Raw genomic sequence first — 23225 nt, 5'->3', positions numbered from 1 at the left:
TTAGGAAGCTCCCTAACACCTCTTCCTTCCCGATTTATGCTTGGATGCAGCTGGTTAATGTCGTTTCGTACGTAACTGATTCAGTGTTTGGTGATATTGGAATGATTTAAGCAAAACAGAGGAGGAAGGCATGACTTAAAAAACAGGAGCTTAGGAAGAGACATTAGAGAGCTTCCCACCAGTATACGGGCCAGAGATACTTACCACTGATGTATACTCGATGTGAACACCTACCGACGTCTTGGGAGGTCAAAAATAAAAAATTAAAACATCAAAACGACACACACCAGCCGACGGCTTCAAGACAGCACTCCCGACCTTAAGGAGGTGGTCCAACTCTCACGATCCTGGAATCAAATTTTCGTCAGCTAAGAAAACTTTCCAAGTTCCCTTCCTTTCCAGTTTATTTTGTATATTACACCTTTATGTTTTCTTTTATGCTATTTTCATCTTTACAGTATATAGACAAACACTGCAAAAATAATATACAAAAATAATTATATGGACGTATAAAAACTCTCCTGCCAGTTCAAATTTCTAAATGAAAGACACGTGATAGCGAAGCAGTAGACTGGTACTCACTTATTTGGTATTTGTGAGAGGGATGAGGTTATGCGAGGAGGAGGACTGGAGGAGGTGATGACCCCCTTCCCTCCTCTTCCCGTCCCTATCCCTCTCACACAGTGCCATATAGGAGGATACCATAGAGGCGAGTGTCTGGGCCTACCCCTGTCACTTCTCTCACATTCAATGGTTCGAAGCAGAAGGCGAAACGCGGAACTTTCTCCAGTGTACAGTTACCGACATAAACCTCGATCGGTGCACATCGATAAAAACAATGAGTGAACAGTGACTTTCGAAACAAGATAATGGGATCTACGGAATCAAACTTTTCATAATACTGCGCACGAGTTTCGTAACTGTTAGACTAAAAACTAGAGCGATATTCACGTCTGCAACAGCACCACCTGACACATCAGGATGATTTGACAAGCCTAACCTAAAGATAATGTGGATAATGTGGATACTATTTTTGTTGGCTTTCGACACCGGTTCAGAATTTCACAGCCTGTGGTAAGAGTTGGGCTTTGCCAGTGATATATGGTGAACTGAAAGAACTACTGTATTTATTTCTCATTGATGGAACTAAAGGAAACAAATTCTGATCAATAATTTGTCTAAATGCAAGCACCAATTACCCTTGTGTTTCCTGTCTGGTCACGAGAGTTGGCAGTTCAGCAACTTAGGGTCGTATTCTTGTCGGGTAAGAAAGCTCCCTAACACCTTTTCGTAAGCGATTTATTTTGCTTAGTACACCTTACTATCCTCCTCTGTGTTACATAATTCCTTTTAATATCGCCATGCACAGCAAAAATAGAAACAAAAGTATATTAACCACACATATCTAAATATAAATCGCAAGGAAGAGGCTCTAGGGAATCTCCTCAAGCGACGAGAATACGGGTCATAGAGATAGATCTGGATTATATGTTTCATCTCCAGTACACTCTCTCTCTCTCTCTCTCTCTCTCTCTCTCTCTCTCTCTCTCTCTCTAACATCGACGTTATACTGATGATAATAATGTATACCCGTAAAGGGTGAGGACGGAGGAGGTAAACCCATAATGGTATTAGTTATCAGGCTGCTCATGTGTATACTTGTAATTTTCCCATGTATACATTCGTTTACTTCCTGCCAGATCTATTCGTTATAATACAGGTCCGTATACTCGTCGGGTAAGGGGAATCCGTAGCAACTCTTCCTTAATGATTTAGTTTCCAAAATACCCATTAATATCCTCCTTTTTGCATCTTACATCTTCATGTCGAACTAGATTGCATGAATAACAGACAAGAATATAGTAACGGAGAAGAATACAAACTAAATCGGTAAGGAAGAAGTGTTACTAGGCCTCCTGACTGCACGGGAATACCACCCACAGCCTTACGCATCTGTTTACAAAAATATCTATCTATCTATCTATTGCCAAACGCCACAATTCCCTTAAGCGGTGGCCATTTGACTTTGAGTTATTTGTCTTATGGGGAGGGACACTAATCCTCCACCAACCCACTTGTTAACACGTAGGGAGCACGTATTGTTTGGTTATATGGTTACCACCCAGCGTAGTAAATGGTTTCTTGGCTTACAGGAAACCATTTGGCTTAAAAATATCAAGTGATACAAATGGTTTGGAGACCGTGCCGTACATTGTAATACAATTTAAGTGGTTTTATTTGCATGTGACACGTGAAATTCCCCCTCTCTCCATTTCCTCATAATCTGTGATCTTAGGTGAAAAAAAAAAAAAAAGTGATGATGATTTGTCAGATGAAAGTTCCTCCTAGGTAACGTTGTAGTCAGTAATAAAACAGATTATTGTATTATACAGCAACTCTTATTGCACTATACATTTTCATATTATTAAGTTCTTTTATACCGTTAAGATCAGAGTGCCCTTGACTTGAAGTTTGAAATCATCACCATCATCATTACCATTATTTTTATTATTACTATTATTTTCATTATTATTATTATTATTATTATTATTAATCTTCATCATCATTACACTTCTAAACGTTTTCATTCTTTTCAAAATCTGGCTTTCTTTTTGTTCCTCATCTAGCGTCCCATTTCAGTCGTTATCTTTGTAGGTACATTTTCAGGTGGATTCGCTGGGCTCATTCTCGCCCCTGGTCTCCCCTCCCTGGCCTGCCTGTGTGCCAGAAATGACAAAACGATTGGTATTAGCCATTCATTAACACAGAGATTGCTGCTGTGAGTGCTCCAGCCAACAAGCAATCCCAAAATTGCGTTTCCGGTATAAGAATAATTAAAAAATCGGCACTCCCAGCCCTCTCCATGGCCAGCACTCTCGTCGGTTAAGGATGCTCCCTAACACCTGTTCCTTAGCGAATTACTTTGTTTATTATACATTACTACCCTCTTCTATGTTGCTTAAATCATTACAGTATCGTTCTGCATAAATAAGGTATAAAATTATTTCATCTACCAGGGTCCAAAAATAAATTGCTAAGGAAGAGGTGTTAGGGAGCCTCCTCAACCCACGAGAATACGAGATCTTTCCCCTTCACTACGACGACCTAATATTTTACGAGTAGTTGGTTCTTCTGACCTCTAGACGGTTGTGTTCAATTTCACCACCACTAGATCAAATTTCTATAGTTATCTCGACCCTGAGAGGGTTGAGGCAGAGTCAGTTGTTGCTGAGTCCTAACATTCCTCCAGAATACGAATAAGACCGACAACAGTCAATGTTACATCCAGGTCCTCATTAATGCAGCTTCTTTCAATTATCCCATCCTCATACCCTCTCCTACCTTATATCCTTATATACCTCCTCCCCATCCTTGGTCTGTTTCTCCTTGGAGTCAATTACTTTTCTACTCTTCTCTGCATTTTATTCATGTTCTGCCTCTCATTCCGTTGTCCACACAATCTTCTCTTCCAGATACCTTATTCTTCGTCTATCCCTCCTTCCTCCAACCTCTCCACACCCAAACCCCGTCCTACCTCTGTCCCTCCACCTCACTCTCGGTTCACTTCTCTGTCTCCTCCCTGCGTTTCTAATTAGCTCATTCTGGCCTTAGACGTTGGGGTCAATGATGAGAGCACCTGTTGACATCATGGCCAGGTGTAAACAGGTGTGTGTGTGTGTGTGTGTGTGTGTGTGTGTGTGTTAGAGAGAGAGAGAGAGAGAGAGAGAGAGAGAGAGAGATCCTGGTCTTGTGTGTGAAATCTGAGTCATGGCAAATATAAGAAACATAAAGTGGGTGTTGGTAGCCAATAACTTCATATATATGCATATGTTCGCACTCGGTCGGTTCATAACGATAATATGCAGATTTTGACAAACAAAAACATAGCCACCAAACCATTTCAATTTTTGCATTTAGAACTCTCACTGCAGACATGTATTCCTCACTGTACCGTACTAGATCAGCGCGTGGAGGCGTTAATTAAGGCTACCACTCTCTCTCCAGGGGGTAGGTCTTGTTATGCATGGGACTCCTTATCAGGCAATGGATTGTACCAGTTACAGTACAGGAAGCAACACTCAGTGCAACACCTGCGTCAGATAGTTAATCCAAGGACTGAACACATGTCATTGCCCCGTAACCTTGACTCAGACAATTCACTTCATCCATGCCTGACCCTCAACCCTCCCGTCAAGTTTGTTTCAAATCGGATCAAACTGAGTTGACTTTGCCCTATTGTTTTAAAAAAAAAAAAAAAAAAAAAAAAAAAAAAAAATCGTCCTTGACCGAATCTCAATCCTTTCACACAGTTTGGACCAGATCGAATAAAACTGTATAACTTGACCGTATTATGTGACCTTAACCTCTGACCTACTGTTCTCAAAACCAATATGTCAGTCAATGGGCTGCCCCTCAGTTCTTCCACCAAGATTGGTCTAAATGTGATTGAAGCTGTTTGACTTATTTAAAAAACACACACAAACACACATGCACACACACAAGCACACACACACGCACACGTGCACACACCCAGAAACACACACACGCACATGCACACAAGCACACACACACACGCATAAGCACACAAACACACATGCACACACACAAACACACACGCACACAAGCACACACACACGCACACAAACAAACACTCACACACACATGCACACAAACACACACACACACGCACACAAACAAACAAACACGCCCACAAACGAACACACACGCCCACAAACAAACAAACAAATGCACACAATCAAACACACACGCACACAACCAAACAACCACACACACGCACACATCAAACAAGCAAACACACACGCCCACAAACAAACACACGCACACGTGCACAAACAAACAAACACACATGCACACAAACAAACACACGCATACAAACAAACACACACGCACACAAACAAACACACACGCACACAAACACAAACAACCACACACACACACACACACACACACACACACACACAGTAGTAAGTAAGTAAGTATTTATTGACCACAACATCCAGTTACACATACAAGATTTCAAGCAACAATAAACCTTAGCATGATAAACAGTACATCAGATATTAGCAAACAATTATGGTCCACAAAACAGGCGAAGTATTAAAGGGTTGGTCAGTGCATCTATATAGCCTTAATGAAAGATGGAAATCATTACACTTCTTATTAGTAATGAAACTACAATTTGACCAATCACGTTTTTTACGAAAAAAAAAAAAAAAAAATCCCAGTGATATATCATGGTTAGAATAAGAGCTTACAAAATGAATTAAATACACTTTAAATAACATACAGCAGATTTTGATAAACATTATAGTACACACTAGCCAAAACAGGAAAGGACCTAATACACTATCTCCTCAAGAGGAAATTGAGCATCGTCACCAATGATTTGACTCCAGGAAGTAAAGTTATATCTTGTATGTATGTGCTGAGTCAGTGGACACACCTCCAGTACATGCAACTCTGTTTGCACAGCACCACATGGACAGAGCCGCTCTGCTACCGGGAGACGTCCCCACCCACGCCGATTCCAACGGTCCGTCTCAACTGCCAGATATGACTGATTACCCGCAGCCTACTAAATGCCATTCTGTGCACCTCACTAGTTTTAACATGATATTTATAGATTTCGTGAACTGTTAAGGTAGGGTTCAACACATTATAAATTAGCCTTCTAGAAGATGTAGAGTTAATAATTGATTGCCTTAAAGATTCAATGCCGACTGTAACATCAACAGAATTATTAATTAAACCCTTAATGTGTTTACCTGTTGGTGTGTTAGCCGCCATGGTCACAGTGACGGCGTGCACCCACGGGTCATCGGGCATACCGCGCCTCTGCCCCTACAGTCGCTGGAAAAGCTTCCTCTGCCTTGCTAGTACTAAAGATTTCAGTGGCAGGCACCCGAGTTCCACATAACAAACGTCCGTGCACGCCGTCATACGAGCTCCCAGTAGCTGTTTAATACCCCAGTTATAAAATTTTTCCATTGACCTCAAGTTCCCACTGAACCAGGACTCACAGCCATGTAGGATGGTTGACTTTAAGGCTGCTTCAAACATTTTCTTTTTTACATAAAATGGTATGTCTATATTCTTTTCCAAAAATGACACAAATTTCAAAATGTGGCACATTTTTGCTTATGCGTGGGGAGTAATGGCGGACGCCAAGGTCCCGTCGCTTGTGAACAGACTGCTCAGATACACATACCTGTCACACCACTGCACGACCATCTCGCCAACGCAGAATGGCTCACGATCGCCCACTGACGCATGGATTGCAAAGAACTTAGTCTTAATATTATTCACAATCATGCCATTATTAACACAGAACTGATTCAGAAATGTAGGTTTATGTTCCATCCCGCGTCGCGTTGTCGAGAGAAGAACAGTATCGTCCATAAGGATAAGGAGATGAAGCCACTGTAAAACACCATCTGGCCCACAATTGGACCTTATCAACTTAATCATGCTGTTTACAAAAATTATAAACGATAAACAAGATGCTGGGGACCCCTGTCTGACGCTGATCCTGGATGTTACGATGGCTGTTCCAATAATGCACTGAGTAACCCTGTATATCGCCACCAGCGCCGCTAACATTTGCGACCCGCATCCCAGCTCACGTAACATGCGAAACAATTTGGCGCGAGGGACCCGGTCGTATGCCATTGAAAAATCGACAAAGCAAACAAATAATATATGCTTTCTCCTGTGGATCAAATTAATTAACAGTCTAAGTGCCACAACATGTTCAATGCAGCCCCGGCCCCCCTGACTCCTTGCCTGCTCCCGATATGGAACAAACCACATACTTAACCGGGTTGATAGCACCATGTCATACAGCTTTGCCAAATAATTTATAATATTTATACTACGGTAATTCTTGGGTAATGATCTGTTACCTTTCTTAAATAACGTAACCATACAGGCCAACTGCCAGGGTGTGGGATAAAAGCCAGAGGAAAAGACTTCATTAAACAAAGCTAATATAAAGTGTATCCACTGGTCTGGTAAAAACTTTATAATTCCTGGGCTTATCCCATCAGGCCCACAAGCTTTATCTTGCTTTAATCTATGTATTTCTCGCACAACCGCATCAAATTCTACAGATATGTCATCATCAAGAACTGGTATGGTTACGTTTGTAATAACTCAGTAGGTACTATAGGTTCATCATCATGTGGGTTATTTACCTCCTCAAAAAAGGCTTTGAAATCCTCATCTGTGGGTTTTTTATTACCGTCATAATCATCACTATAATCTCCATACTCCCCACGCCAGTCTATAGCTTTCCACATACGCCTGTTATCCACATCATTTAAGAGTTTCTCCTACCTGCCCACTGTGACATCCTCTGGTACAGTCACCTGAGCACACCGACTGGCACTAACACACCTGTACAAAATATCTGCCATTTGGCTTACATTAGTATCAATGTCAGGATCAAACTGAGGAATATCGAATCGAGAAATTTCCCCAATACAGTTTTCGATGTGAACATCACAAAACCTTATTGGACGTTTTAACCGAGATTTCTTCTACTTACAACTTGAATACAAAACTGTATGATCACCAAGCGAACCCGCCCGCACACCAAAACACACCCTATACACCACAGAGGGGGACAGAGGAACTGCTATGGAGGTGTGATCCGATGGAAGATCATCATTATTCACAGTGAAACTTTGAATGCAATTTATAATTTTGGTAGAAACAATACACACATCTACTTCAGAAGTCCATTCATTACGTTTCTTATACGTCAGATTGCTCTTATAATGTTTTTAACCATATTTTAAGTTATTTACCACCATTAAATTTTGTTCTACACATACAGTAGTCATAGTATTTGCATTCTCATTAGGCAAAATTAAATTGATCAGTAATCTCAGGGTAGGTGAAATAAACAGATCCAGGGACAAGTAAATTCACTAAAATACTTTTAACACTAGTACCAAAACGTGTGTTCAGGTCTCCCATTAGTAGAACATGACAGATTTCCTCTTTTCCACATATGATTTTCTCTTGTATATAACTGAAACTGTTAGGATTAAAGAACTGCGAATCTGTAGGGGGTATATACACAAACCCCAAGAGCACAGTGCTCAATAGGGACAATCTGTGCCAAATTTGGTCTTTCATTTTACAGTCGACACCCATCACAGATGACTGTAAACAACGCTTTACCAGTACCACTGTGCCCCCTCTGTTTCCCTCTGACCTCACCGTGTCTCTATAACAAACATAGCCTGGTAGAGAGATACGATCACTAGTTTTCACTTCATTGAACCGTATCACATCATAATTCATTAACAATTCCTGTACACTGGGCTTTTCTAACTTTGTACGAACCCAACTGATGATCCATGACATGATTGCAACATTTCTCTTTTGTGGTCCACTTAGAAAGGAGCTGGCCGCCAGCTGTCGATGACCACTTCATTGCGATAAAGTTTCCTCTCCTTTGTGTCCAGCCTGATTGTGCAGCCGACGTTCTCTGGTTTAGTCCTCTGCCGCCTCAGCATCCCGCAGACGCTTCCATTCGTTCCGTACAGAAGGATGTACAGTTGCGGACATATCAAACAGAAACACCCCGTCCACCAGTGAGGTGGTGTGATGCTCTCCGCCTCTGGTAACACTGATTGGCATGGAACTTCACCAGGTTTCGTTTGGTCGCTAGGACGAACCGAACGCAGTGATCATTGACGTTGTGCGCAGTTATTAGTGATATATAAACAATGTCCCGCCCGACGGTATACTGTAAATAAAAACGTTATATGAATATAGTAATAAAATAATTTTACACCATACATATTCGTAATTTATTCACATGAAACACACAGGTTCGTAAGTATAACTTTCGACAAACATCACGAACCATATAACATTTACCGACGGCCAGCATATAAGCCACTATAACATAGTCGGCATTCCCGCACCTCTCATAATAATCATAAAATTACTGTGATCCTCCTTCTCCCTGACTGAGAACCTGAAACTGGTAGACTCTTTAGATGGCGCCACAGGAGGAGACAAGGTGGGGACCCTGGGAGACAGGAGGAGAGAGGAGGAGGCCATACTGGTCTGGCTGGTGGGTGGAAGGCTCTACAGGAGATGAATGATGTGGTAGGGGAGAGTGGACTGTGGCACGAAACTAGGATGGGATGGATAAATGATACGCTGGTGACATGGTGCCAAATCAGCTATAATACGCTGATATAGAATTTGATAGTCCGACTGTTAAACGTTATGCAGACTTTGGCACGTTACGCAGTTTACCAGCATTGTTTGTTACATTGTCTAAAGGACGACCTACTCCCCATGGGGTGGCACATTACACAAACGCTGCAGTATTAGTGTATGGTGACGACCGTGTCATCACATGGTGATATACGAAACGTTCCTAGAATGTTTGTTTGATGTCACACCTGTTGTCATAGGGACTAGGAACTATTCCTGTTGCTTTTACGTAGTAACATAGTGGATGACAACTGATGTCGAAAGCATAGGAGGGCGAGGAAGGAATTCTCTCTTACTACAATAAATAATAGTTAACAGTAGCGATTCGTGCCTATGGTTCTCATTAATATCTGTATGGCACCGATGTACACCAACACGTGATTTACTAGAGGGAAGGGATGAACTGGATCCCAGAACATAGGTGGCGATACTGGGATGGGCTAATAGATGGGTTGAGAGATCCTTATCAGCTGTATTATATGATCTTTATGTCGGATTACAGTTAACCCTATAGTGATAGAGTAAGTTACGGTATGGAAGACGTGTATCTGTTAAAGAATCTGATTCACCACCTTAGTATTCAGTTTACTGTCCCCCCTTCCCTCTTCCCGACAACTGCGTGCACTCAGACGAGTACTGATGGGGAGGGGAGATGGCCATAATGACTGCTTCACCATGAACCGCGGATTACATGTATATACATGAACGACAGTGGTTCACCTGCTATCTTATGGGGATTGCAATATACACATTCAGCCCGGGCAACAGCTCCATGTTCGGACACTGCTGAGATGTGTGGCTCAGTAGTTGCTCTCCATGAACAGGGCAATGGTCCTTGTATTTATCTTTATCATGTCTATTTCATACAGTGTGAACGCCACTCGGTTGTTTATCATAAGAAAACACACTGCAGCTGAAGTGTGTGTTTGCAATGAATAAAAGCTTTTTTCGGTAACTGATGGCACAGTTGAAGTAATATGCACGTGCTCAGGCTGGATAACATCAGACATTACAACCTTGTTCCACCATTGTTGGCTCGAAGGTTTGTGAAGGAATGCTTACTGCATACGACAGTTGCTCAATAGGAACCTAAATATAATTGATAACGATTGGCAATCTCTTAAATCAACATCCAAACACGGCATATAGAAAACGGTAACATATACCTGGGTTAAATAAATCCACCTTTATTTTGCACTGGTACCATACAGACATTAATGAGAACCATAGGGACCATCATTACTGTCACTGATCATACTTACTGGTGATAAAGGAAAAATCTACATAGGTCTATCCGTACTCTGTTTGCGATATCAGTCGTCATCCATGATGATACCACGTAATAGGCTACAAGAGTAATTCCTAATCACTATGACAACATCTGTAACATCTGACAAACTGTAGGGACATGTAATATATTTGCACATTACCAAATTGTCACCATACTCATAATGCAGGGGTACTGAGCCATCCAGTGGAAAGTGTGTCATTAATTGTTACAAACCATGACGGTCAATAACAACACTTGGCAACATCAACATAATGTTTCAAGAAATTCCATATTCTTCATGAAACACTCACTTGGCCCGTCACCTTGTAATCTATCCCTCCCACTGTAGCTCTTGTCTACCAAAGTCCACCTTCCCCTACCCCATCATCCCTCTCCTCTAGCCCTCAATTTGAACACTATTCCCCCCTTCCTCACCCATCTCCCTCCTCCTGTCTCCCAGGTCTCCCACCTTGCCGCCCCCTGTGGCGCCACCTCCTGTATGTAGTGAAATTGCTTCGATTTCAGAGATCTACCAATGTCAGGTTCACGGTAGGGAGGATGGGCGTCACGATAATTTCCTGTTCATTGATAGCTGTGGGGAAGCTGATAACTATAACATATGATGAATTATTAACTGTTGCATGGTTCATGACTCGAAACTAAACTACTCATGAAATCCGTGACATTCATAATAACTGCCATTTTGTAGAGGGTGTATAGTGTGACAATACTAAAAAACTTACTGTCATCAGTATATTTTCTGACGGAACATTATTCATACATTGCCACCAATAACTGCGCACAGCGGCACTGATCACCGCATTCGGTTCGTCCTAGTGACCGAACGAAACCTGGTGAAGTTCCGTACCAATCAGTGTTACCAGATGCGGAGAGCATCACACCACCTCACTGGTGGACGGGGTGTCTCTGTTTGATATGTCCGCAACTGTACGTCTTTCTTCACAAACACACGGTCATACGGAGCGCCAGTCTCCTTTAGCCTCCTGGTCTTCCCGAGAAGTTCATCCCGCACCTGCTTCGAAACCAAGGTCACCAGGATAGGCCTCTTACGTCTCCCTGGTTCATCTCGTCCCAACCTCCTACATGACTCGATGTTCAGGGGTTCGCCCAGTTCACTCCAGATCTTGCTAAGTTTCCCCTCGTCCGTCGTTTCTCCAGCTAAGCTCTCGTCCTCATCAGGGACGCCGAGGACGCCCAGCCTTGTTTCCCTTTCTCTCCTGTTGATGGACTCCAGGAAGCTCTGTCGTCTGGCAGTGATCCCAGTTTGCTTATCACACACACACACGACGACAACGCTACTAAGGGGTTGTGGCTTCGAAATAGACTGCAAGGCCGCTTCAATACAAAGAAAATCAAATAAGTACAAAACATGGACACATGAATATTATATAAAACTAAAATACAAAGGCACGTATATTACAGAAGTGATGGGAAGAACAAAGGCGATGGGAGGTTAAAGGTGACAACATTCACACACAAAACCTCTTATGGACACTAATTCCCTGGCGTCGGCAAAAACAAAACACTTGGGAAAACAGGACGAAGTAAAAGTTAACTCTCTCATGGTCGGTACAACTCTGATAATGTATTTCTGTTGACACTTGATGACCCTTCTGCTATGAGTGAGTCCTAGTAATCTGAATGCTAACCCGGTCTTGGTCGAAAAAAAATCTGGATTTCTATTCCAGTTGACTCGAGATGATTTTATTCTGCTGAAAGTGAGTACCAAGAGAGTTTTAATATACTTTTAAACATTTTGTGAAAAAAACTACCATACACAGGTGACAGCAGGTGTGGTGTGGTGTGAAGTGCTGTGTTGAGGCGTGGCGTGAAATGACATACTGTGACATAGTGCGGCGTGGGGTGGCGAGGTGTGGTGTGACATGGCACAGTGTTGGTGGAGTTGCTACTGTTCACACATGTTGCGTCTCATCAAAATATTATGTACCACGTAGATGCAGGTTCTCGCCCTACCTGCACCACTGCTGTTGCCATGCTCAGTACTACGTTGTGTTGTATGATCCTTCATGTTAAACATGATGTCCTCCTTAGGTGCAACAGAGGGGCACCGTCACGTGGGGCAGCTGATATAACCAGGCGGTTCCGTTTCCCAGTTACGTAAACGTCTCTTGGTGGTGCTGAGAAGGAACCTACACGCGATGGGGCTGTGCACCCTGGGTAGAGCAGCTGCGACATCCACATGGAAGCCTAACTTCCTTATATTACTCCGCACATTAACGTGGGATGGAACCTGGTCCGGCCCTGGTGAGACGCTGTCTACCAACAGGTGGTGCCGGATCCCTACACGGTGTCTAGACTATACTATACCTACAGTATATGACAGCTCCATATAAGCAGTTGCTTACCTGTGGTCGACGGGTCTGCTCGGCCAGAAACAGACCGGAGTTAAGCAGCAACAACAAAAATATCATCAGACAACATCAACAACAATAACAAAAGTCCCTTAACTTTGTATGCCCCGAAAGGAAGATGAAAAGTACGAGAGGACGCAAGTTCAGCCTGCAGTCACCGAGTTTATGTCCATATAAGCATGAAACATCAACAAAACAACTCTTTGCAGGCAGGGCGGCCCTGTAGTATTTCACTCTGATTACACCCAGACAATTTAACTCAAATCAGGAAATTCTTCTCTTGCTGACGTTGTGAAGCGTATTGCTCATTCTCGCCGGACATTGCTAGCGTTCTTACCACACGCTTTGTCCATGACCAACATTATGTATTATATCGCTTACTTGATTACGTTATTCTGACTACCACAAGACGATTTCATCCATCAGTTTTCTTCACCTTTAGTAGGGAACTCGTTAATAAAAAATATATCTACTCTCCCGTCGTGTCTCCTTCGGTGAACAAAATCTGAAGAAAGCAAATGTAAAGTGAAAAATGCGCCATAGGATGAAACAAGTGTGTGACACTGCAATGTGTGATGGACGCGTGGAACTGTGTAGTATTAGTAGTGTGAAGTGTGGTAGTGTGAGGTGTGGTGGTGTGGTGTGACGTGGTAATGTCTGATCTGGTGATATGATGTACGATAATGTATGATGTGGTGGTGTGGTGTGGTAGTGTGTGACGTGGTAGTGTCTGACGTGGTGATACGATGTACAGTAATGTATGTTGTGGTAGTATGTTATGTTGTGTGGTGTGGTGTGGTGTGGTAATGTTTGGCGTAGCAGTGTTTGGTGTGGTAATGTTTAAGTGTAGATGTGGCTGGCATGGCAGTGTATATCTAGTGTATGACATGGCTCTGTGTGTGCTGTGGTGGTGTGTGGCTAGATGGTGTGTAGTGTGATAATGTAAGGCAATGGTTCCCAAACCCATTGGTTGCGACACAAATGAAGGTCGCAAGGATGCTCCTAAGGGTTTCGGGATGGTTTGAAAAAAAAGAATAATAAGAAAATAAATGTTAAAAGCACAAAATAGTGCAACTATATTTACATCACAATTTTGGAATATAAAGCGTCATTGAGACTCTGGGACAGGAAAGGACTTGTGAAAAAGCATCGATAGATTCATGAAAACTCCTACGTATTCGAGTCTGTTCACGTCCAAAACAAGCACACCGAGGCGGCGGGAGCCAGACTCAATCGCAATATAGTTTCTTACTTCTGGCGTTGAAGTGTTGGATGACTGGCAAGTTCTGATACGCAGTTATCACAACGTAAGTTTTGTTTGCCTCTTACCTTTTTTTAATTTACTGCAATTGCCAAGCGAATTACAATTGTGATAACCACAATTTTTGTTTACTTATCAGCAAATAATCAAGTCAGAAGGGCTCACTCATGAAGAAGCGTCATAGTTGCTAGTCAAAAGTTCGTTTTTCTTTGTTTGCTTGAGTTTGCAGTAAGTTACATTTACATGAAGTTGTGCCTTTCATTTTCTCCTATGAACATAATATCGAAATTTATTATTAAAATAAAATACAGTAAAATTTATTCAACAAATTTTACTTAATTTTACTTTAAGCTGTCCAATGAATTTTATCCCATAAATTTTACTGGATAACACTAAATGAAGGAACACTAAAATAATGTTTCCGCCCTGAGGGTCGCCAGGCCAGAAAAATTCTGTTCAGGGTCGCTGCCACAAAAGTTTGGGAAACACTGATGTTAGGTGTGATGGGTGGAGTGTGTACGACGTGGTAGTGTGTGGTATAACAGTGTGATGAGTGGCAGTGTGTGATATGACAGCATTAGGTGCGGCAGTGTGAACGTATTGCAATGGGTGGTGCTGTAGTGTGCGGCGTGGTAGTGTGTGACCAGTGTCAGAAATACAGTGTGAAGTATGACAGCTTGAGTTAAATTAGTATGCCAGTGTGATGCTTGACAGTGTGAGTTATGTGTATGATATTGCAATGTGTGATATGACACTATGAAGTATGGCAGTGTTTGGTGTTATGTTGTGTGGCCAGGAATGGCAAGGTGGAATGTGGCAGTGTGAGGTGTAGCAGCTTGTGATGTGACAGTGTGGAGTATGGTAATGTGAGGAAAAACAATGAGAAGTTTGGTAGTGTGAGGTATGTTTAAATTTAATGCAATGAATGGTGTGGTAATGTGTGAAATGGCGATGTGAAGTGTGACAATGTGAGGTTTAAGTATAGGATATGGATGAATCTAACACAATGAATGGTGTGATGTGTGAAATGGCGATGTGAAAAGTGACGGTGTGAGGTTTGGAAGCATGAGTAATGAATGTAAGGTGAATGAAAGAAAACAGCTGTGTCATTTACAGAACAATAAATGTCTCACACCAAACACCTACACCCTGCATACTAATTGGCCAGTGACTCTCTGTCTGTCTGTCTGTCTGTCTGTCTGTCTCTCTCTCTCTCTCTCTCTCTCTCTCTCTCTCTCTCCGCAACGACAAATCCTAAAATGTAAAATCTGCCTTTAAGCCCCTGCATCTCCTTTCCCCTCTCCCCTCCCCCTACCCTTGCATCTTCACCCCCTGACCCCTTCATACTTCGCCCCTGCCTCATTCTCCCTGTCTATTTCCCTCCCTCCCCCTTCCTTTTCCCCCCATACTCCTTTTCTCTTCCCTCGCCCCTGCCTCTTTCCCCCCCCCCTTCCTCTTTTCTCCCCTACCCTTGCTTTCTTCCCCTCTGCCACCTTCCCATTCGCCTCGTCCGACCATTCCCCTGCCTCTTCCTTCATCCCCAGCCCTGTCTTCCATCCCTCTTTCCTCCCTTACCCCTGCCTCTTCCCCCTCTGCCCCTTCCCATTGGCCTCATCAGACCCATCCTCTGCCTCTTCCTCCATCCCCGACCCAGGCTTCTCTCCGTCCCCTGCCTCTCTCACGCCCATTTTTTTCTGTATCCTGCCTCTCTCCGACTCCGCTTTACCCTGCCTTCTGCCTCTCCCCAACCCCTTTCTCCCTGCCTCCTGCCTCTCCCCAGTCTCTTTCACTCTATTTCCCCACTCTCCGCCTCTGCCTCTCGCCCTCCCTTGTTCCTAACCTTCCCTCTCCCCGCGCCCGCTCTTCCTGCCTCCTTCCCTTTCCCCCTGTCCTTCTCTCCCGCCCCCCCTCCTCTTCCACGCTGACACTGTTCACTGGATCATCACATAAGCTCAGCATTATGATGTAACACTTAATGAGCAACATAATAAACACATTAGCCTTTTTAACACAAAACGTTCATGTTATATATATGTGAGGCCGTATGTGTCTGGCTTTTGCTGATACAAGGCACTAGAATTGTCACAACCATGAAACAGCCTGGGCGTTAAAAATTACCCCATTATAAGTTTTTCCATGGACGAATTTTTTGTTTCATTCATACTAACATCAGACGATTTTCACTGAGCGGAGAGAAATCATAGCAGTCAAAGGGTTTTCTTTTTCAGGCCAAAGACGCGATTTTCACTTTATTACGGCTGCTACTAGACGATTTTACTTACAAGTTAGTAAGGACGAAGTTACTGAAGGAATTAACTAACCCCTTTACTTCTGACAGCCTATCCTAATATACTCATAATCGTTAGAAAATTACAAGAATAAAAGAGAAGTGAGGTGAACGGATGGAGCGCATGCTTAGAGAAATCCTAGTTGACAGCGAGTGGTCCCTTCATTCCAACGACATATTTTTTCTTTAGCCTTTTTTCTACCACTAGGTGATGGGGCTGCAGAAAGCTATAAATAACATCTCCTGGTTGTGTCGGTGTGAAGTAATTAACCATAGCGAGAGAGAGGGGTATTGCTTTGCTCGGTGTGTGTTCTTACCTAATTGTATCTTTACAGGAATGATTCAAGCTCGTACTGTCCCGTGTCTTAAACCATATTTATCGTACAAATCCTTATAATTATGAATTGTTTTGGCACACACTATTTCATTCGGTAGTGCATCCCACTGATCAATTGCTCTGTTTGGGAAACTAAATTTCCTTACGTCTTTATCGCCTCTCTTTTTATGCAGTCTTTTGCAGTGTCCTCTTGCTGATGTATCTCCATAGGTTATGTAATCATTTATGTCTATTTTCTCCTTTCCTGATATGCATATATATAGCATAATCATGTCTCCTCTTTTCCTTCTTTCCTGTAGTGTAGGCAGATTCAGTTCTTCTAGTCTTTCTTCGTAGCTTAGATCCCTTAAGCTTGGTACTCATCTTGTAGCGGTCCTTTGAACTTTTTCAATCTTATCTACTTGTTTTTTGAGATAAGGACTCCAGACTACTGATGAATACTCCAGGGTTGGTCTGATGAATGATCTTATTATCTTTCTTAGCATGTCTTCATTTATGTATGTGAATGCTATTCTCATATTTGAAAGCAGTGTATACATGTTCCGTACCTTCTCACTGATGTGGTCAGCCGGAGATAGTCTGTTATTAATAATCACACTTAGGTCCTTCTCTCTTTCTGATGTGTGTAGGGTTTTATTTCCTAACTTACAATTCCAATCAGGTCTTTTTCCACTTTTACCAAACCTTATTACAAGACACTTCTCCATATTGAATTCCATTTGCCGTGTATTGCTCCATTCATGAAGTTTATTTAATTCTTCTTGTAGCTCTTTACAAGAGTCTGCATTAGTAATTGACATTTGTATTTTTGCATCATCGGCAAACATATTTAGAGAGCTTTCATTTCCAATGTTGCTATCTATATCTTTTATATACGCTAAAAACATGACTGGTGCCAGCACTGAGCCATGTGGAACTCCGCTAGTCACTTCTCTCCATGATGAGTAATTTCCCCTTAGTACTGTTCTCATTTCTCCCTTTTTGAGAAAATCTTGCATCCAACAATACGGTTTGCCTCGAATTCCTCCCTGATGGTACAGTTTCCATAAAAGCCTTTGGTGCGGTACTCTGTCAAATGATTTCTTAAAATCTAAATAGATACAGTCCACTCATTCTTCTCTTTTCTGTAATGTTTCTGTTACTCTATCACAGTAGCTCAACAGATTCGTAACACAAGATTTTCCTTTTCTGAAATCAAACTGTCTTTCTGTTATCGTATTGTGTTCTTCTAGAGGATTTACCCAAGCTTTTCTTATCAGCTTTTCTAATTTCTTGCTTACAACACTGGTTAGTGATACTGGTCGGTAGTTCAGTGGATTTTGTCTATTTCCTTTCTTGAATAAAGGAACAATGTTTGCTTTCTTCCAAATATCAGGTAGTTTACCTTGTCCCAAGGGTTCCTTGAAAATTAAAAATAATGGTTTACTTAACTCCTTTGCACATTCATGTAGCACCCAGCATGAAATTTCATCAGGACCATTTGCTTTTCCTTTGTCTAATTTACTTAGCTCCTCCTGTATTTCTTTTTCTGATATTTGTATATCTGGTAATATGTGTGGGCATGCATGTTCCATATTATCCCTCTTAAAATTATTTTCTTCTGTAAAAACTGACTGGAAATTCTTGTTTAGTGCTTCACAAATATCTTTCTCTTGTGTATACAGTAGGTGATCCCCTCATCCATAATGGATTGTATATTATCTTTTACTTTGGTTTTGCTTCTGATGTAGCTGTATAATAGCTTCGGTTGATCACTACTTTTATTTATGATATCCTCCTCAAACTGTTTTGGGGCTTCCCTCCTTATTCTTGTATAAGCGTTTCTTGCCTGTTTATAGTTGTTTTATGCCCTCTCACTATTGTGTCTTCAGTATCTATTCTACACCAAATCTCTTTTTTCTTTTGATTTTTTACATTCTGTATTGAACCATTTCTTTATTTTCTCTTCTGCTTCTTTGTGCTGTGGAACGTACTTCTGGAATCCTATTTCATAAAGTTCACAGGATTTTTTATACTAAGCCTTTAAATCTTGTCCTCTAAGCTCCTTTTCCCAATAAATTTCTAAGAAGTACTTCTTTAGGTCACGATAGTTTCCCTTTTTATAAATTAGGCTCTTTTTGTAACTTTCATTGCTGTTAACTATATCATATGCAATCCTGAAGTTGCAATTTACTACTGCATGGTCGCTTTTACCAAATGGAGGGTGACACATTAAACTGTCAATATTGTTTTCTTGCCTAGTAAATATAAGATCTAGCACTGAGGGTACATTGAGTCCTCTTTTTCTGGTGCTTTCCCTTACATGTTGCGTTAGGAAAAACTCCTGCACGAGATCCAGGAGCTTTTGGTCCCTACAGCTTTCTTGGCTTATTATATCTAGAATATTCCAATTTATATTTGTATTAAAATCTCCAGTTAGTATAATTCTTTCCGCTTTCTCTTCCATTCTTTGTAGTAATGCTCTTAAACTCTGAATTGTACTCTCTGCCAGATCCTCATATTCGCCTCTTTCCCATGTGTTTGATCTGGGTGGCATGTACAAAATGGCTACAATTACTTTCCCTTTAGATGTATTGATCTCTACTGCAATCAGTTCTACTTGTGAGGGTATATTAGTTCTAATTCTTTGACTTTTAGATTTTTCTTTGTTAATATTATAATTCCTCCTCCTTTTTTTAAGTTCCTATCTCTTCTCCATACATTGTAGTCCTCTAAGTTTAAGATGTCATCTGATATCCTTGGTGTTATTTTTGTTTCAGTTAGGCATATTATATGTGGTTCATTTTCTCTTATATAATTATTCATCTCTAATAATTTAGATAGGTTCCATCCACATTTGAGTACATCAACTTAATTATCTTATTTACATACTTGTCTTGACTGTTTTAATACCTTCCTCCTTTTTATTCCCTCCTGTTTATGTACCACTTTCGAAACTGCAATCCAATTACTTTGTAAAAAAAAATGTAATCTTCTCCTCATCTGATCTTCCCTCGTTCTTTGTTTTTGCTTCCTCCCTCTTCTCTTTTAGTAATTCCAGCTTTTCTTGAGTTATACTTTTTTTATCCATACATTTTTGAAATCCCCTTTTTCCATGAGTTTCTTTGCATTTTTTAGTATCTCCTCCACAGTGTTTACACTCTGGAAGGTTACCTTTAGTGGCCTTGACTTATTTCTCTCGTATTTCCCTAACCTTTGGTGTTCCTCTATGTCTTTATTACAGATTTCCTCTGATACTTCCTTCAATATGCTCATTACATTTGCCATCTCCTTTTTGTCTTTCGAGATCTTGTTTCTTATTTCTTCCTCTTCTATACCAGTGATTACTATAGATTTGTTGATATCTACTGAATCTCTGACCAATTCAGGGTTGTTTTGGATTATTCTTTTCACTTCCTTTTTAATCCTTTTTTCTTCCACCCTTGTTTCTAAGTCTTTACTTTCACCATTTCAGCATATGTGGTTTCCACATCATTTTTGTAGCTTTGCACCGCTTCATTCACCTGAGTTATCTTTTCCTCAATATCACTGCTCTGATCCATCAGATTGCTTGCTTGCCTAATTGTCTCTGTATCATTTCTGAACTCATCCATAATACTCTCATAGTTTACTGTACCTGCCATTTCACTAATTTTCCTCCTAAGTGAACCCACCTCTACTGTCAGCTCATCTACTGTTGTGTCTTTCTTGTTGACTTCTTTTCCTAATTTTGTTATTTCTTCCTTCTGCCAGTGCAACTGTTTCATAATTTCATCAATTTCATTCTGAAAAGCTATCTCTAATCTGCTTACTCGTTTCACCAGTTTATTGAAAGTCTTCATTTCAACCAGTTCGTGGTAGAAATCATCATCCTGTTTTCTACCTTTATCCCTTTTCTTTTCCAAATTTGCTTTACTAAAGTAGGCCATCATGCAGTACTAAGAGCACAGATTCTATTTACTGTACTTTCCCTGGCGCAGAGTCGCAGACTAAACAACTGATCAGCTGATCTTGCGCATTTTTGCGCTACTTTGTTTTCACTACTATCCGAACAACAGTGTGTGTGTGTGTGTGTGTGTGTGACAGACAAACATACCATAACAGTGAATGCAGCAGAAATATATGTACGGTGAATGAAGAATGAGGTAAAAAGGTAAATGAATGCTATATCCAATCACTTGAATTCTAATGTGTCTCCAAAGCTGATGGAAGCAATATGGAAACTGCAAGAATAAAATGAAAAAGACGTAATGGGACTGAAGGGGTAACATGGACTATACAAAACTGAAATGATAATGAAGAAGTACTGGGAGCCTTCTAATTCCACGAGGACATGGCTCAAATCTGGGCTCATATTCGCTTCTGTTAAGGAAGCTCTCTAACACCTCTTCCTTAGTGATTTATTTTTTATATGGGTGCTTAATATCCTTCTCTGCGTTATTTAGGCAGAGTATGGCGATACTGGATGGCTTTATATAACAAGATCTACGAGTAATAAACAAAATAAATCGCTTAGGAAACGTGTTAGAAAGCTCTCTTAACCCACGAGAATAAGGGCCGTAGTATCTTTTTGCTTATTTGTATCTCTATTTTTTTTCTTTCTTTTTGTTCACTTAGAGGAAATTTTCATGCTGGGGGGGGGGGTGATAAAGCCTTCAGTAACTCCTTTATTAAGTCCTCCCTAAGCTAAAAAAAAAAAAATCATCTCCAGTTTGTAAGAGAGATATCAATTAACAACAACAACAACAACAACAACAACAATAATAATAATAATAATAATAATAATAATAATAACCCTGTTGTATTAGGAAGCAATCGGTATAAAGTGCTATCTATTTTATCGTCGTCTCTTTTTTTCCAAATATTCCGATGTCATTCCACGTATATTGTGAGACAGAGAAAACCATGAATGTGTGTATACTATTCAGACATGAGTATTTCCGCCATGAATGCTGTAGTGGTGTTAATTTAGGACAAACAATTTTCCTGTCCGATTTCGTGGTTCGGCGGGAGACAATGGCCTGAGCTTAATTGATGGGGGCTAATATGGAATGGTCAGGGCTCCTTTGTTTATTTATTTTTATTTATTTAGTTATTTATTTTATACTTTAATTTATATTCTTTATTTACCATACAGTACAAGGCCGAACACTCCTAGGAAGGTTGTCGCTGAGGGCAAAGCAGGAGGGGTACATGTGAGCAAAAAGGTACAGCGACACATACATTGAGAGAGAGAGAGAGAGAGAGAGAGAGAGAGAGAGAGAGAGAGAGAGTCACCCTTAGTTCGTTTTCTTTCCACAGGGGAGACGAATTTGATTTTACGGTAGAGTTTGGTCCAATATACACTTTTCCAACGCCAGTCGCTGATGTGAAAGTAAATACGAGTGAACTTTTGTGGATCTTTTCTCTCGTTGAAATTCGGGCAAAGTTACCCGCAGATGAAGTTGCCAGGAGTCGCATACCGGTGGACCTGAGAGAGAGAGAGAGAGAGACGGAGCGTAGATTGGGATGGCAATATTACGTTTTAATCAATATAGTTCCTGTGTACTGGAAACATCAACTACCGTATACCCTTTTCACTTTCACGGCCTAAAATTGCCGTCTCTCCATCTTAAATTCTGAGGTGTAACAATATATTAATGAGAACATGATGCTAGTCACAAAGAAGTGCTATGGAAAGGATGGAACGTCATAACACTTTTTCTTTCTGCCACTTTTTTACGTGAAATAATCTGGAAAATGGACGAAAATCTGTACCAAGTTGGAGTAAGAAGAAAAAATTGTACCAGCCATGTTGCCAGCCAGATTGAATATTCTCTCTCTCTCTCTCTCTCTCTCTCTGTGGGAGGGTGCGGATGAAAAAATACGATAACATCAAACGTGAAAAAAGCTCAATATTCCTGAACAAAAACTGATTTTAAAAAGAGGCTTGGACGCTGTCATGACATTAATTAAAAACAGCTGGGGTTATATACTGACATTAAATTTTATCCTTAAAAGTTCTCAGTATTTTTCACCTTTTGAATTTTGTTGATATGAAACTTACACGTCAGATATTAACTCTCGCCTCGATATAAGGTATGAGAGTGAGATTAATAACTGAGAGAGAGAGAGAGAGAGAGAGAGAGAGAGAGAGAGAGAGAGAGAGAGAAGTGAAGAAAAAAGTAATATAGTCCTTCCACTTTAATTTATCTCAGATTTTCTTCCTTTTGTAGCCTTATTTTCGTAGTTCAGTGGTAGAGTAAGACAATATACCGGCCCTTACTCCTTTCTAAAACTCCCTTTCGTGATTAGCACCTTATTCTAGTGTTAATTTCTTGCTATAACTCTGAATCAACCCTTCGACTGCCAGGATATCTCTCACCTGAGCAAAATCGTTTCGTGATATCCTAAATAGTATCACCAGAACTTGTTTTCTCGTTGGTTAACGAATTTCC

This window comes from Coenobita brevimanus, chromosome 1 (assembly GCF_032717465.1).
Source record: "Coenobita brevimanus isolate Jiangsu-jjx chromosome 1, ASM3271746v2, whole genome shotgun sequence".
Taxonomy (NCBI): domain Eukaryota; kingdom Metazoa; phylum Arthropoda; class Malacostraca; order Decapoda; family Coenobitidae; genus Coenobita; species Coenobita brevimanus.
Note: the sequence above shows the minus strand (reverse complement) of the source record.